The following is a 17,464-nucleotide window of genomic DNA, read 5'->3' as shown; positions in this document are numbered from 1 at the left end:
GTCTCTACGACATTGTCTTATGGAAAGGAGTACCTTCAACCTCCTTGCACTCAATCTTCAAGCCGTGCTCAACATTATTATCTTCCAAAAGTAGACCCAACTTCTTTTGAAGGTTAGCATGTAAAAATAGTTTAGTCTTCTTGGCATTCAAGGTATCCTGTTTTGTTACTGACAATTGAGTATATGCCGCTCAAACTCCCTTACCAACTAACTGCATTTCAGACAATCCTTCTTTTTTTCGGGAAATCTATTCCAAAACTTTATAATCCATTCAGAGTCTTTCATGAAGTACTCTTGATTTAGCATAATATTCTCCATGATCTGCTCTTATCTCCCCTTACACATACTTTGATTTCAAGAACACAAACAAGCACGAAACTCATTGCCATATCAATTGCAAGTACCATACTGAGTTCCATCTCCTTTACATAGTGTCCCAAGAACTTCAAATTAATTAAACTGGTCCATTTTATCCACAGTTAAGTGAAAAACACTTGCTATTGTTGCATGAATAGTGAAAATGCTTGAAACATTTGCATCAAAGCACATCCCTTGTTGCTCTTCTTGATCTTTAATAACATGCTCGCATATGACGTGCTTATGCAAGTACAGTAGGTGCATCACACCAAATTTTGAACGCAATTTGTGCTTTTTGACCTAATCAAGAAGTGCAACCTGAGTCTCTATGGTGGTCGAAGCACCCTTGAGAGTCCAAATTGGAAACCAAACCAAAACACAATTATCCTATGTATGTGAACTTAATTGCAACTTAATGGGGCCTTGAAGAGGAAGCGATCTAAAAGTCATCCAAAATCACTCCAAGGGGGCCTTGGCAAGGAAAGCCAAACTCGATAGGAAATACATCTCCACGAATCTAGCCAACTGCTTCAATAGAGTCAATGCTAGAGTCAAACATGACTCCTATCCCTTCGATGATCACCAATCCATGAAAATTTGGAACAAATGGTTTCATAATGATCCTTCTCTTTTTAAGATTCCGTTGGTCCAAGACATCATAATGTTGGAATTGGGTTGCGAGAAATCACACGCAACTTGGAGAAGACAAAGGAAGTTCCTCTTGATCGAAACGGAGGGTGCCCATAGTACATTTCGAGACATTTTCAGCCATAGCCAAAAATTATTTGAAGCACATAAATACTTCGGACTTCGCTTTAAGAGAAAATACCCATGCATGCCTGTAGAGTCACAATGAAAGTCACGAAGTAAAGGTAATTGCCCAAGGATGGAGTTCGCATGGGCCCACAAACATCACTACGCACAAGCTGCAACCTGCGTGTGGCCCTAACTGAACCATCCTTCGGAAACTTCAAACATTGCATCTTACCCAAAATACAGCCTTCACAAACATGTTTGACAGGTGCTTTAAGAGGCGGCAAAGAAGCAACCACATCAGATTTTTGCAACCGCAGCAAGCTGACAAAATTCAGATGTCCAAAACATGCATGCCAGAGTTTTGCATCTGAAATAGCCTTAGAATCCACAAATGCATTTGCAAAATTCTACCCACATTTGTCATACAAGGTGAGCTTATAGAGCCCACGTCCTAAAGTGCTAGATGCAACAATTTCATCACCAAAACTGAGATCATGTAATGTACATCTGTCATCCACAAACTTGACTACAAGTCCAAGTCTAGCAAGTGAAGATACAGACAAAAGATTCTTCTTGATCCCAGGTACATAAAGTGCAACTACAAGTGTGAAAGAACTGTCATTTGCAGCAGTAAGCACAATCTTTCCAACTCCCTGAATCGGATAAGAGGCATTGTTGGCACAAGTGACTGAATTTCCATGAGCGATAGACTCAAGAGAGGTGAACAAATCACGATGTGAGGTAATGTGCTTTATAGCACCACTGTCAAAATACCGCACATGTGAATCTATAGCAACTGACATGCATGCATCATGGACAAGAGGATTCTAGGTACACTCGGCACTAAAAGCCCATTTTGCATCAACATCAGCATCACAATCTTCTTTCACAGAAGACTCAACAATAGCTGCATTTGTAGTGGAACCAACATTGCAGTGGAACCACCCTCTTTCTTCTTAGACTCTTTGGCCTTCAACTTAGGACACTGCTTGATCAAGTGATCATTAACTTTATAATAAACGCATCTTCTTTTTGCCCTTATCACCAGAATTTCTAGACGAATTGTTGTCAGCAGAAGCATTAGGAACATGTGATTTTCCACTCGCAAAAGAACCATGAGAAGTGGTTGCATTACTGTTACCACCTTTTCTTTGAGGAGAAATAAAGGCATGTTCAACTGCACACTGTCTAGTCCTGTTTTTTTGGAAAGCAACTCTTGCAATAGCAATGTGCATAATGCATCAAACTTGACAAATTTAGGATTTCCTTGGGTCATAAGTCTCCAAGTACTGGCAAAAGTCTGGTAAGAATCTGGCAAGTCATCAAGAACAGTCTGCACAAGGGAAATGTCTGAATGACTTCACCTATAGAAAAACATTTCTCATTAATATCCTTGACACCAGCAAGGAAAGTTTCCATATCATCTTCCTCATGCATAATCTTAGACTCCAGCTCTTTACACAGCAATGCAAGTTTTGCCTCATTGCGTCTTGCATAAAGAACAGCCAGAATATCCCAAGCCTATTTTGCAAATTTTGTTGAACGAATGTGAGGAGTAATAGTGCGCTTCATAGACAATGCATTCAATGCATGAGCCTGCGCATCTTTTACTTCCCAATGAGCTTGTTTTGTCGTAGGCAAAACAACTCTAACAGCAGCAATCCTTGCAGGAAGACCTACAACATCCTCAACATTGCCTACATCCTCAAAACCATTGTTGGAATTAGGGTTGAAGAGAAACGCACACAGCTTGGAGAAGACGAAGGAAGCTCAAGGCAAACAATAGAGAGTGTGAAACTTAGTATGCAATGGAAAGATAGATAGCCCTAGAGTGATGGGTGTATATACAATGCACGGGGGAAAATAACCTCCTAAAGAGGGAAAAAATGCCTCGGTGGTCCTAGAGTGTTCACACACATCACTACCACATGTATATGGTAACAAATCCCCCCTGGAGTGATGCGGTGAACGAGAGCTGGCACATGAGTAAAGGGAAGTGCCATGCCCTAAGGACATGATCAGTCCACAAAGGGGAGCAAGCCCAAAGCTTTGCGGAAAGCTTCGAGCTTCTCACAATGCCTTTGTGAAAAGATCTACAAGGTTGTCCTGTGTTGGCACATAAGCCAAGCTGATCTCTCCTACTGAGAGCCTCTCCCTGACATAGTGGTAATGCACCTCAATGTTCTTTGTGCGAGCATGAAAAACTGGGTTCCTTGCAACTGCCAATACGCTCTGACTGTCAGCGTAGATAGTGTTGGCAGTGTCCTGTCCAACACCCAAATTAGCCATAAGGCATCTGAGCCATACACACTCAACCGTAGCTGTGGAGACTGCCCTGTACTCAGTCTCACAACTCGAAGTGGCCACAGTAGGTTGCTTCTTGCTCAACCATGATATACATGAACTACCAAGCATGAAACAAAAACCACATGTGGACACTCGCGTGTCAAAACCAGCCCAATCTGAGTCCGAAAAAGCATGTAAGTCTGGCGGCAATGATCCCCCCTTGGGATAAAACAAGCCAAGATGTAAAGTGCCACTAAGGTAGCGAAAAATCTTCTTGACAGCCTGCCAATGCTTAGACCCTGGGCTATGCATAAATCTGCTGACCTGTGAGACTACAAACTGAATATCGGGCCTCGTGTTGCATACATAAAGGAGGCATCCAACAACAGTTTGGTAAAGAGTGACATCACCAGTGTCATGAAGACTCAATTTCAAACCTATTTCCATGGGAGTGGCAATAGGTTTGCAATCCTCAAGTCCAAACTTACATAGCAATGTCTCTATGTAACGTTTCTGACACAAGTCCCTTCATAATCTATGCCTTTTTGTTGTGCATAACCCTTTGCAACAAGTCGAGCCTTATGGCGATCAATCTCACCATCCGGCTTGCGTTTCAACTTGTAAACCCACTTCGTACCAATGGCCTTTTTGCCTGGAGGCAAACCACATAAAGTCCATGTGTCATTTTCTATAAGTGCATCATATTCTGATTGCATGGCAGCCATCCAATTTTTTGAATTTTGTGCTTCATCAAAAGACAGAGGCTCCTCAACATCATGTAAGCTAGACACAGCCAAAGCATAACAATCTGATGCATAAGATGCATGGCGAGAGCCTGAACGAGTACGACTAGGCAAAGGTGTATCCAATTTACTGTCAGCAAAGTGTGCACTAGCCATTTTGGCATAACTCTAGCCTGCTCATTTTCAGCCCTTTCCTCATCAAGTACATCATGTACATCTGCATCAGTAAGCAGGCTGATTTGTAACATTTTCAGACACCCCCATAGGCTGTACATTTGCCTCATTGGAACTTACATTCGTATTTCCACCACCGAAAAGAGGCAACAAAGTGTCATATATGTCCTGTGAGCTTACATTATTGTCCCTAGTACATGACAGCAAGGGCTGAACAGAATCTTCCACAAACACTACATCCCGTGAAACCAGAATACGCTTTGTTTGCGGATGATATAACCTATAACCTTTGCTTTCAGCACTATAACCAACAAAAATACATTTGACAGCCTTATCATCCAATTTTTTGCGTTGCACTTGTGGCACCAAAGCATATGCCAAACAACCAAAAACACGCATGTGCTCAATAGAAGGCTTTCTATCATGCCATGCTTCATATGGAGTAATAGATTGCAAAGCTTTTGTAGGACACCTGTTAAGTACATAAGTGGCACACATGATGGCCTCAAGCCAAAAAGAATGCGGCAAAGCTTGACTTTTGACCATACATCGTGCCATTTCTGTCAGTGACCTGTTTTTCCTCTCAGCAACACCATTTTTCTGAGGTGTATAAGGCACTGTACATTGGTGTTTTATCTCACGACTAGCTAGAAATGCATTAAATTCATGAGACATATACTCCCCCCCTCGATCAGAACGAAGGGTGCCTATAGTACATTTCGAGACATTTTCAGCCATAGCCAGAAATTGTTTGAAGCACATAAAAACCTTCAGACTTCGCTTTAAGCGTAAATGCCCATGCATGCTTGGAGTAATCATCAATGAAAGTCACGAAGTACAGGTAATTGCCCAAGGACGGAGTTTGCATGGGCCCACAAACATCACTATGCACAAGCTGCAACCTGCATGTGGCCCGAATTGAACCATCCTTTGGAAACTTAGAACGCTGCATCTTACCCAAAATACAGCCTTCACAAACATGTTTGACAAGTGCTTCAAGAGGCGCAAAGAAGCAACCATATCAGATTTCTGCAAACGCAGTAAACTGGCAAAATTCAAATGACCAAAACGTGCATGCCAAAGTTTTGCATCTAAAATAGCCCTTGAATCTGCAACAGCATTTGCAAAATTTTGTCCACACTTGTCATACAAAGTGAGCTTATACATCCCATGGCACATAAGGCCAGATGCAACAATTTCATCACCAAAAGTGAGATCATGAACTGTACATCTGTCATCCACAAATTTTACTACAAGTCCAAGTCTAACAAGTGCGGATATAAACAAGAGATTCTTTTTTATCCCAGGTACATAAAGCGCATCAACAAGTGTGAAGGAACTTCCATTTGCAGCAGTAAGCACAATCTTTCCAACTCCCTGAACCGGATAAGAGGCATTGTTGGCACAAGTGATTGAATTCCCATGAGGCACATACTCGAGAGAGGTGAAAAATTCATGATGTGAGGTAATGTGCTTTGTAGCACCATTGTTGAAATACCGCACATGTGAATCTGCAGCAATTGACAAGCATGCATCATGAACAGAGGGATTGTAAGTGCACTCTGCACTAAAAGCCCATTCTGCATCAACATTAGCAACACAGTTTCCTTTTACAGAAGACTCAACAATGGCTGCATTTTTAGTGGAACCAGCATTTGCAGTGGAACCACCCTCTTTCTTCTTAGCCTCTTTGGCCTTCAACTTAGTACACGACTTGATCAAGTGATCATTAGCTTTACAATAATGGCAATGCATTTTCTTTTTGCCCTTATTACGAGAATTTCCAGACGAATTGCTGCGAGCAAAAGCATTAGGAACAGAAGTTTTGCCACTCGCAGCAGAACCATAAGAAGTGGCTGCATTGCTGTTACCACCCTTTCTTTGAGAAGCAATAAAAGCCTGTTCAACTGCACGCTACCTAGTCCTGTTTTTTCTGGAAAGTGACACTTGCAACAGCAATGTGCATAATGCATCAAACTTGACAACTTCAGGATTTCCTTGGTTCATAAGTCTCCAAGTACTAGCAAAAGTCTGGTAGGAATCTGGTAAGGCATCAAAAACAGTCTGCACAAGGGAAATGTCTGAAATGACTTCACCTGCAGAAATAAGTTGCTCGTTGATATCCTTGACACCAGCAAGGAAAGTGTCCATATCATCTTTCTCATGCATAATCTTCTACTCCAGCTCTTTACGCAGCAAAGCAATTTTAGCATCATTGCGACGTGCATAAAGACCAGCCAAAATATCCCAAGCCTGTTTTGTAAATTTTGCTGAACGGATGTGAGGAACAATGGTGCGCTTCACAGACAACGCAATCAATGCATGAGCCTGCGCATCCTTTACATCCCAACGAGCTTGTTCTACCGTAGGCAAAATGACTCTAATAGCAGCAATCCTTGCAGCAAGACCTGCAACATCCTCAACATCGCCTATACTCAGAACCAGGACGTACATCAACGTTCTGCACAATATTCCAGACGCCCTTTGACACAAGAACGTGTTGCATCATATAAGCCCACATAGGGTAATTGTCCCCATCCAACCTGTCCTCAGCAGCAAACATCTTGAAGACATCTGTGTTGTTGTCAGCCATGGTAAATGTTGCACCTGATGTGAAAACTGCCCGAAAATAGGAGAAATGGAGCGGGAACAACACATGCTATATAGCACAAACCGTAGAAGACTGTAAGGCACCTGTTATGCTGAAAATGGCATTGACAAAAATTCTGCACAAAATGATGAAATAGCCTGCGCAGTACTACCTGTACTCGAAACGGAGGCCGAAATGAGCCCGAATAAAAATCTGAGCAGACTAAGCTCTACAAGCTTCCCGAAATATGTGTCGACCTGTGAACACTCGCCAAACCTCACTGTAATCGGAGAAAGTGAGCAGGCGTGTGCTAGAGCAGCTGGCGACTAAGCCCAGGAGGATGTAACCTGCTCTGATACCAATTGTTGGAATTAGGGTTGCAAAGAAACACACACAGCTTGGAGAAGACGAAGGAAGCTCAAGGCACACAATAGAGAGTGTGTTACTTAGTGTGCAATGGAAAGATAGATAGCCCTAGAGTGATGGGCGTATATACAATGCTCGAGGGAAAAAACCTCCTAAAGAGGGAAAAATGCCTCGGCGGTCCTAGTGTGTTCACACACATCACTACCACATGTATATGGTAACATTTGGCCCCCATGATTTGATTCGCATGCATGGCACTATTAACGGACAACGTGTTCGTATTTTAGTGGATGATGGTGCAACTCATAACTTCTTGAACTATAAGCTAGTCAAGAAATTGAAGCTTACACAGACTCCCTGCGCTCACAAGTATGTGGTGGAGCAGATGTCTAGGAATGATAAAGAAGTATGGAACACGGTAGTTCAAGGGGTTGAGCTTATTGTTCAAGATCATACGATGACCCTTGACTTCCAAGTTATGAACATGGACCGTGCTGATGTAGTTTTAGGATGGGAGTGGCTGCATGTTTTAGGAAACACATTGCACACTAGATATGAACACAACTCATTATCCTTCATGGCCAATGGTAAACATGTGCTTTTGCTTGGTGAGAAAAATATACCATTTTCACATCTTATATGTACAGCCGAGCTTTCTATTTTGCAGAAAGCAAATTTAATAGATGAAGTCTTTTTGTGTTATTGCTTGTCTCCAAGTCTTGTGAATTGTTAAGAGCAAAGTGCGGTGAATTCTAGTAATGGTATGCAAAGTGCAAAGAATTATAATGATTACAAAAGTGTCAACAAATCTAACGAGCAAAGTGCTCTCAATTTTAATTCTATAGAGCAACGTGCAACTGTTGTAAAACAATCATTACAAGAATTACACGATTCTCCATCCCAACATAACTCTAGTTTACTTTCTCCTTTTGCATGGCAAAAGCTGACTCACTTACTCATGGAGTATAGTGATGTGTTCTCAAGTGATTTACCACCGGGTTTACCCCCTATACGTGATGTGCAGCATGGCATAGACGTCTTGCCAGGCACTAAACCGGTGAGTAAACCATCTTATCGTATGAGTGCTAAAGAAGCCAAGGAGGTTGAGAGTCAGTTGGTTGGCTACCTCCCTCGTGGTTTCATTAGGCCTAGCACTTCGCCTTGGGCATCACCAATTCTATTGGTAACAAAGAAAGATGGTACTATGTGCATGTGCGTAGATTATCGCGGATTAAATGCGATAACCATCAAGAACAAGTATCCTCTGCCTCGAGTGGATGAGTTGTTTGATCAACTCCACGGGGCAAGATAATATACAAAGATAGATCTTCGTTCAGGATACCACCAAGTGCGTATCCTACTGCAAGATATCTCCAAAATTGCCTTTAGAACACGGTTCGGACATTTTGAATTTTTGGTTATGCCTTTTGGTCTAACCAATGCTCTAGCTACATTTATGATACTCATGGATAATGTCTTACATCCCTATTTTGGAAAATTTGTTGTGGTTTTCCTTGATGACATTCTCATTTACAGTAAGACTGAAGATGAACACGTAGAACACTTACGATTAGTCTTCGAACAGCTACGAGCTCACACATTGTATGCTAAGCAAAGCAAGTGCGATTTCTTTAAAACAGAGATGCATTACCACGGTCATGTGATCTCTTATTCTGGCATCAAAATGGACACTGACAAGGTCGCTGCCATGCTTCGATGGCCACATCCCAACACGGTTGAACAACTTCAAATATTTTTAGGCATGGCTGGATTTTATCGATAGTATATCCGTGATTATGCCAAAATTATTGTTCCTATGACAGATCAACTTAAAGCAAAAGGTGAGACCTTTTCTTGGGAAGAAGCCCAAAAATGCAATTTCGAACAGCTCAAGGTAGCTATAGCCACTGCTCCCATCCTAGCAATCATCGACCCACTTAAGCCGTTTGTGGTAGAGACTGATGCTAGTGATAAAGCAATTGGTGCGGTACTTCTCCAAGAGGGAAGACCTATAGCCTCTAAAAGTAAAAAGTTAGATAGAGCTCAATAGAATTATTCTGTCTATGAGAGAGAGCTCTATGCCATAATTCACGCTTTACAAAAGTGGCGACACTATGGTGCCGAGTTTGAAGTAGTTTTTGATCATGAGAGTATCAAATGGTTTAATACTCAAACGGACTTGAAGGGCCGTAAAGCTAGATGGGCCGAATTCCTTCAAGATTCTGATTGTAAGCTACGATATCGCAAGGGGTGATATAATGTGGTAGCGGATGCACTAAGTCGGATGCCTCAGATTAATTCACTTGCTTTCACGGAAATAAAGAGTGGATTTTTAGAGTCATTACGTGGCAAGTGTGCACAAGATCAATCATATGCTAAAGTGTGGAGTGTAGTTTTAAAAAGAGATCCCTCACACTCACATGTCTCTGTACAACCAAACCAACACGTCTCTGCATGCGCAGATAAAAACTCCAACACATAGAGCTCCACCCCTACTCAGGAAGAGCTTAAGCGATGGAAGAATTTTTCCATTGATGATGGCTACTTACTCCACAAAGGTAGAGTATGTGTGCCAAAGGACTCAGACACTAGGCGCCAAATCTTATTTGAGTGTCACCATAGTCCAAGTGCTGGTCCAAATGCCTTAGTTAGACGGAAATTTTATTGGCCGGGCTTACATCATGATGTTCAAGAGTACGTACTAAACTGCCAACAGTGCCAAGTTAATTAGGCAAAGCGTCTCAAGGTAGGTGGCCTTTTACATCCTTTAGAGGTTCCACAAGGTAAGTGGGAGAGTATCTCTATGGATTTTGTAGTAGGACTACCTACTACAAATCGTGGCCATGATGCCATATGGGTAATTGTAGACCGTCTCACCAAGATGGGTCGATTCATTCCCACTAAGACTATGGTTAAGACACAAGAATTAGCACGGCTATTTGTAGAGCATAGCTATAAACTCTATGGTCTTCCAGCTAGTATCATTAGTGACAGAGATCGAAAGTTCGATAATCACTTCTGGAGAGCTGTGTTCCAAAAGTTGGAAACTAAACTTAATCTAAGTACGGCTGATCATCCAGAAACAGATGGTCAAACAGAAAGAGTTAATCAAGTGCTAGAGGATATGCTACGAGCGTACGTTAGCAAGATGCAAACCAATTGGGAAGACTACTTACCTATATTGGAATTTGCTTATCATAGTTCAAATCATGTGACTACAGGGTTGAGTCCATTTATCCTTTTGTATGGATTTCAACCTAGATCACCCGTTACGGTGGGGTTGGCTAAGGAGAAGATACAACAAGCAAAGGATTTTCTCCAAGACCATTTTGACATGCTTCGAGTTGCTTGACAGAATGTTAAGCAAGCTCAAGATCGATATAAGAAGTACGTAGATGAACATCGTCGTCTTGCTACTTTCAAAGAAGGAGACAAGGTTTTCCTCAAAGTTCTGGAGCATTCAGAAAGTCTAAAGACGGGAAAAGTTGCTAAACTTTCACCACGCTATTGTGGACCGTTTACCATTCTCAAACGTATAGGTCAAGTGGCCTATAATTTAGCTCTTCCAGAGCACTTACAAGTTTATCCTGTTTTTCATGTTAGCTGTTTATGAAAACAACTAGGACAGAATGATAATGTCATTGACACAGATGTGTTAGTTGACCTTATCGAACCGCCAAGCATCCCTTATGAGCCTAAAAACATTTTGGATTCTCATGAGCTTCGCACCAGACATCATGTCAGACGACAGGTGTTGGTAAAATGGCTAGATAGACCTGAAGAAGGTTCTACCATGGGAGAAAGTCTCTGTACTTAAGACACGTTTTCCCTACATTCATTTTCGAGGACGAAAACGATTCTCCAAGGGGGGGGGGGGGGGGGGGGGGGGGGGGGGGGGGGGGGGGGGGGGCGGGTGTGGGGGGGGGGGGGGGAGGGGGGGGGCGCTGGGGGGGGTAATGTAAGGACATGGGTCTACGGGCAAGGCCACCGGCACGAACGGTGTGTACGCTAGGGGGAGGCTATAAGATAGCACGGTTGGGTGGAGACTAGCACACGTTTTCGTGCAGCTCCGCTTCCATGATGGGAAAATTATCAGAAAGATGCAGGTCGAGCTTATTTGAAGCTTACTTGATGAATAATCGGGATTCGGTGTTCAAGGCTTGGTAACAAGCTAGCATTATGAGTAATGTATGCCAGATTCAAATTTTAAGGGCCAATGATTGTTTTTTATGATGCTAAAAGTGGATATGCTCCAAGTTGACAAAATGGGAGTTTATGGGTTGGAATTGTAATACTCGGAATGCTGTTCATGCTTATCTTTACGGCTCGCTGTTTGGAGTCCGAATGGAGAAGTTGTGGCCAGTTTATCATTCTCGAAGTTCGGTTCCGCTGGAGTTTGGACTTGCCTCGAGATGTGTGTCAAGGGAGTTGAATTCAACTTAGCTGGGATTTGATTAATAGATCTCCAAAAGGGCTCTGCATGTGCTTAACAAAGCTCAAATCGAGCAATAAATGCTCAACTCATGGGCGTTTAATTCTCGTTGCAATTATGGACAACTACGACGATGCTTGGTTGGTTTTACACACCGGCATTGAAACTTGAGCTGAATTTATTTTTAATATGGGTGTGAACCCATGCAATTGAAAGGGAAGCCTAGGGACAATCACGACGTCGTGACTGTCCCCAACATATGAGGAATTTTATTAGGCAAAAGGAGGGGAAGAAGAAAAGGAGATTTCGAAGACAAAAGGAAGGCGAGATTTGGAAAGGAAAACAAAGGGCTCTAAGGCTTTTCTTATGCTTAGGTTTTTGGAGATGAAGAGCAGGAACGAGAGCACGAAGGAAGTTTTAGGGGAAGTTTTAGGTTGGCAAGCAGGGAAAGAGAGGGAAAGAAGAGCAAAGCAGGACGGCAAGAGCGGGGTCTCTCTCTCGTAAGCAAGAGAGGCTCGATCTCTCTCTCTCTCTCTCTCTCTCTCTCTCTCTCTCTCTCTCTCTCTCTTCTCTCTCTCTCTCTCTCTCGTAAGCTCTCTCTTTTGTCCTTGGCTAGAAAAGCAAGCAAGAAGAAGCAGGAAGGAGGAGCGGGAAGCAAAATCTCTTTCGAGCTTGTTCTCGGCTAGTCTTCCGTAAGCAAATCAAGCCAAGGAAGGGAGAAGAGGGAAAATATAACGAAGCAAGCAAGGCGAGGAGCTTGAACAAGAAGGAAAGCATGCGAGGAGCTTGGACAAGGCAAAGATTTTCTCTCTCTCGCTCTCGACCTCGGCTAGCAAGCCGGCAGGGGAAGATTTGAAGCAGGATACGGCTATCTCGCTTTCATGCTGTGACGCAAATTCAAGGGGCTCTTTCTTAGCATAAGCAAAGGAATCGACCTAACTAAAGAAGCAGGAGGAAAGCACAAGGCAGGTCCAGCAAGGGTTAAGGAAATCGGAGCAATTGAAGAGCAGGAGGAAGTTAAAGCCTGTGAGCGGCAATCAAGCCAGTGCAAAGCATAAGGAGCAAGAAGCTGCAAAATAACTAACAGAGTTGAAGCTTGTTGAATCTAAGGGCAACCAAAGCAGATGGAGCGACATGAGGGAATTTCCATCATCGTCATCCTTTAGAGCTTGAATTAGCATTTTGTTAAGTCCGGTGTCGTTAATGGCCCAGTTAATCCTGTAAACGGGAGCTTAAACTCCTAGTTAGCAGCTGATCCAAGTGACGGTGTTGTTAACAGCCCGCCTTGGCTAAGGACTAAGTTGTACTCAAAGTAATATTCAATTAATTGATGATTGTGGTGATTGCCAGAGCTATCAGTGTCTCTTGTTCTCTCTCTTTCACACCTCCCACAGCTAGAGGCCCGGCGCTTGCCCCCAGCTCACGTAGCGAATACATATCCCCCGACATCTTTGGTGAACCGGACGCGAAGCGAGCCAAGGTGGGAGGTAAAGATGGAGATACTAGAGCAACTGAAGAAATTTATTGACGATTTTAGTTTGAATGGATTTGATAAAAATATGGCAGTTACAGATTTGCCAAAAATGATGGAATTGGTTCAGGGGTATCTACAGGAAGCAAAAGCCATGCAGATAAAAAAGCAGATTAATGATGCTGTAGAGCTAGCACTTGATGTTGTTCGGGAGCAGTATTATATTTTTCACGGATCGGATGATTGCGGCTTTTGAGGAGGTTGTAAACTCGGATTTTAAAAAGCCAGTTCAAGAACTGGCAGAAGCATATCCCACACGGTGGGAGTATTTTGCAAAGGAATTTATTTACGAAAGCTCAAGGATTCTAGATCGAGAAATAAAGGAGATTACTGAACGAAGTAAGGTTGTCTTCAGTAAAGGTGAAGGGGACCAGATACAGATCCTCAACTATGATGAATTTTGGGAGCATATTTCTGCAAGAAGTAAAGCCAAAGAAAATGTTGAGCTGGAAGTAGCAGATCAGTTCGAGAGGAGCTTATTTTGAGCAACGAAGAAAAGGTAAACGATGAATTTGATGCTGAAACAGGCTTATATGAATTTTTTTCAAAGATTGCTTGCATGGACGCTACCTCTAATAATGGTTCCAATGAAGACATAGACTGTACAACAAGTGGTTCGCAAGTTGTTGACCTTGACATGGGTTATTCTGAAGGAGTTCATCAAGCAGATGAGCCTCTATAGGACATTACTAAAACTATCAGCACTATAGCCGAGCAAGATAACATGTTTGGTGCAGATGAGTGCATAAATAAAGCTATTATATACATAGTAGCTGATGAAGTGACTAAAATTGTGGACCCAGCACAGGATGAGCCTGAGGATGTCAATGAACCTATGATTGCTACTAACAATATGCTTGTAGATGTTGCTATCATAGAAGAGGATGCTATAATCAATGAATTTTTGTCTAGATCTGAAGGAGATGTTTATGGTAGTATAGAAGAGCTTTCTAATGCGTATACCTCTTCAGAGGGGGTGCCAGATGAGCCTTTACAGTTCTATAATGTATTGCTAAGTGCAGATGAGGAAGCAGAGGATGATATGGATGAGTATGAAGATTGGTCGGATCATGCTGATTGTGAACAGATTATAGATAGGGATTTTACATCTATGCTTGTACATGGGCTGCATGAGGAGATAACTCCTATAGTTTTGATTAATGTTGAGACTTCCAATGGTGATTTTCCTGAGGATGTTATGGATGAAGATCTACATGATAAAGCTAAAATCCCAACAAATGAAAATTCGTCTGATGATACAGGTCGAGAAACTCCCAAGGTTTTCTAGATTATGCTAAGCCAGAAGAGTGGTTGGTTATGCGTTCAATAAGATTACATGGTTGGCTTCCAACTGACTTCTTTGAACAATTGATGAAGTATCTTCACATCTTTTAAGTTGGTTCTGCTACCAGAACTTGAAGTAAAGGACTTGACGCCCATTCCGTGTGTAGACAGAGTAAGGCATACTTGAGCTTGACAGGGTTCCCTAAAGGGAGCTTAATGGTCAAGCCGTGTGCAACATTAACTGGAGCACTTGAGTCAGGCGGGTTTCACTAAACAGGTTATCCATAATTCAATGCTTTGAAGATACGACAGAAACAGTTCAGAGATTTTTGATGGGCAGCTACCTAATGATTAAGCTAGAACATTGATGATATGGTATAAGCCTTATTTCATTTTTTACATGTTTACCAATTACGTGAGTCTGATGATGGCAAAGAGCTCAAGGTACCTAAAGAAGATGCAGATTGAAGTGTAGTTGGCACAGACCGGAGGCTGTGCAGGTTCAGAGGGGGTGGATGTCGTGCAGCTCCGCTTCCATGATGGGAAAATTATCAGAAAGATGCAGGTCGAGCTTATTTGAAGCTTACTTGATGAATAATCGGGATTCGATGTTCAAGGCTTGGTAACAAGCTACCTTTATGAGTAATGTATGCCAGATTCAACTTTTAAGGGCCAATAATTGTTTTTTATGATGCTAAAAGTGGATATGCTCCAAGCTCTCTCTTTCGTCCTTGGCTAGAAAAGCAAGCAAGAAGAAACGGGAAGGGCTCAGAGCTAGGAGCGGGAAGCAAAATCTCTTTCGAGCTTGTTCTCGGCTAGTCTTCAGTAAGAAAATCAAGCAAAGGAAGGGAGAAGAGGGTAAATATAATGAAGCAAGCAAGGCGAGGAGCTTGAAAAAGAAGGAAAGCATGAGAGGAGCTTGGACAAGGCAAAGCTTTTCTCTCTCTCGCTCTCGACCTCGGCTAGCAAGCCGGCAAGGGAAGATTTGAAGCAGGATACGGCTATCTCGCTCTCATGCTGTGACGCAAAATCAAGGGGCTCTTTCTCAACATAAGCAAAGGAATCGACCTAAGTAAAGAAGCAGAAGGAAAGCACAAGGCAGGCAAGGGTTAAGGAAATCTAAGCAATTGAAGAGCAAGAGGAAGTTAAACCATGTGAGCGGCAATCAAGCCAGTGCAAAACATAAGGAGCAGGAAGCTGTGAAATAACTGACAGAGTTGAAGCCTGTTGAATCTAAGGGCAACCGAAGCATATGAAGCGACATGAGGTAATTTCCATCACCGTCATCCTTTAGAGATTGAATTAGCATTTTGTTAAGTCCGGTGTCGTTAATGGCCCGGTTAATCCTGTAAACGGGAGCTAAACTCCTAGTTAGCAGTTGATCCAAGTGATGGTGCTATTAACAGCCCGCCTTGGCTAAGGACTAATTTGTACTCAAAGTAATATTCAATTAATTGATGATTGGCGGTGATTGCCAGAGCTGTCAGTGTCTCTTGTTGCCTCTCTTTCACACCTCCCACAGCTAGAGGCCCGGCGCCTGCCCCCGCCTCACATAGCGAACACATATCTCCCGACAACGCATTACCACCTCCCTTTCAAAAGTATTCATTGCCTTGTGGGAAGATATTGAGTATGCGGAATCCTGAGGATTTGACTTTATCTCTGTCAAAATTGATTTTGACAAAGCATATGAGAAACTTGAGCGGTCCTTTTTGCTCATCAGTATGATTCACATGGGCTTTGGCCCTAATATGATAAGATTCGGGGCCACATTATTTGGAAATGCCAGAGCCAGAGTGGCTGTCAATGGGTTACCATCAGAGTTCTTCAACATAAACATAGCAATTCGGCAAGGTTGCCCCCTAGCCCCGTTAATATTCGCCATAGGAGCAAACTACCATTTCAGATCAAAAGCAGGAATGGTCCATCCTCTTATTTAGAGACTTGGACAAGTTCTCATTAGAAGACCACAGAGGGTGGAGTTTTTTAGGTTGGACCACAATTTTCTTTGGTCCTCACCCCATCAGACCTAGAGGTTTAGAACTTCTCATATCACTCTTGGCTGCCTATAACAGATTTAGACCCAACCTCCAACCCAACTGGAATTCTAATCATGCTATGTCTGTCAGAGGGACGGACTCTATATGGTGGCCTCTCCATCCTATCCCCCCCCCCCCCCCCCCCCCCCCCCCCCCCCCCCCCCCCCCCCCCCCCACCCCCCCCCCCCCCCCCCCCCCCCCCCCCCCCCCCCCCCCCCCCCCTCCCTCTCCCCCAACATGTCAGAACTGCCCTCCGGATCCACAACAAAGGAATAGGAGTATGGAAGGATACTTGGCATCTTGTTGACCATAGATGGCTAAGCAATGACGAGCTACCTACCCAATTCCCTCTCAAACCTTGGAAGATATCGCTCATTGAAAAGAGGATCAGACTTTTCAACCATGAAGAGTGTTGGAAACTCTCAACTTATGAACCAATCACACCTAGCTTGTTCGTGTGGAAAGGAGGTTTTAAGATCTATCATCCCCAACCACCAGCCACGAAATTTCCCCTCCCCTTCATGTCACTCTTAACAAGAGGTGGAATCTTAATCTGGATTGAAGGCAATGGAATTTCAAGTTTCCAGAATATGGTGTAGAATTATTGACCCCAAAAAGTTTGTCCTATTATGGCTTCTCCTTCACAAGGCCGTATGGACTAGGGACAAGAGCCTTAAGATAGGTCATCGGATGGAGTATGCCCCATATGCCACATTGATGTGGAAATTATTCAACACCTCTTCCTAGGGTGTCCCCATTCGGTCCGACTTCTTGGCCCTCTCATAGGGGCCTTAGATTTCTACCCCTCTTGGCGACAACTGCTTCTGGGAGATTCGGTTAGAATTTTGATTGGTAGTTGGAATCATATCAACGTGGAGTTTTTGTGGATCATTTGGAAGGACATGA

This window comes from Adiantum capillus-veneris, chromosome 23 (genome assembly GCF_014529385.1).
Source record: "Adiantum capillus-veneris isolate H3 chromosome 23, ASM1452938v2, whole genome shotgun sequence".
Taxonomy (NCBI): domain Eukaryota; kingdom Viridiplantae; phylum Streptophyta; class Polypodiopsida; order Polypodiales; family Pteridaceae; genus Adiantum; species Adiantum capillus-veneris.
Note: the sequence above shows the minus strand (reverse complement) of the source record.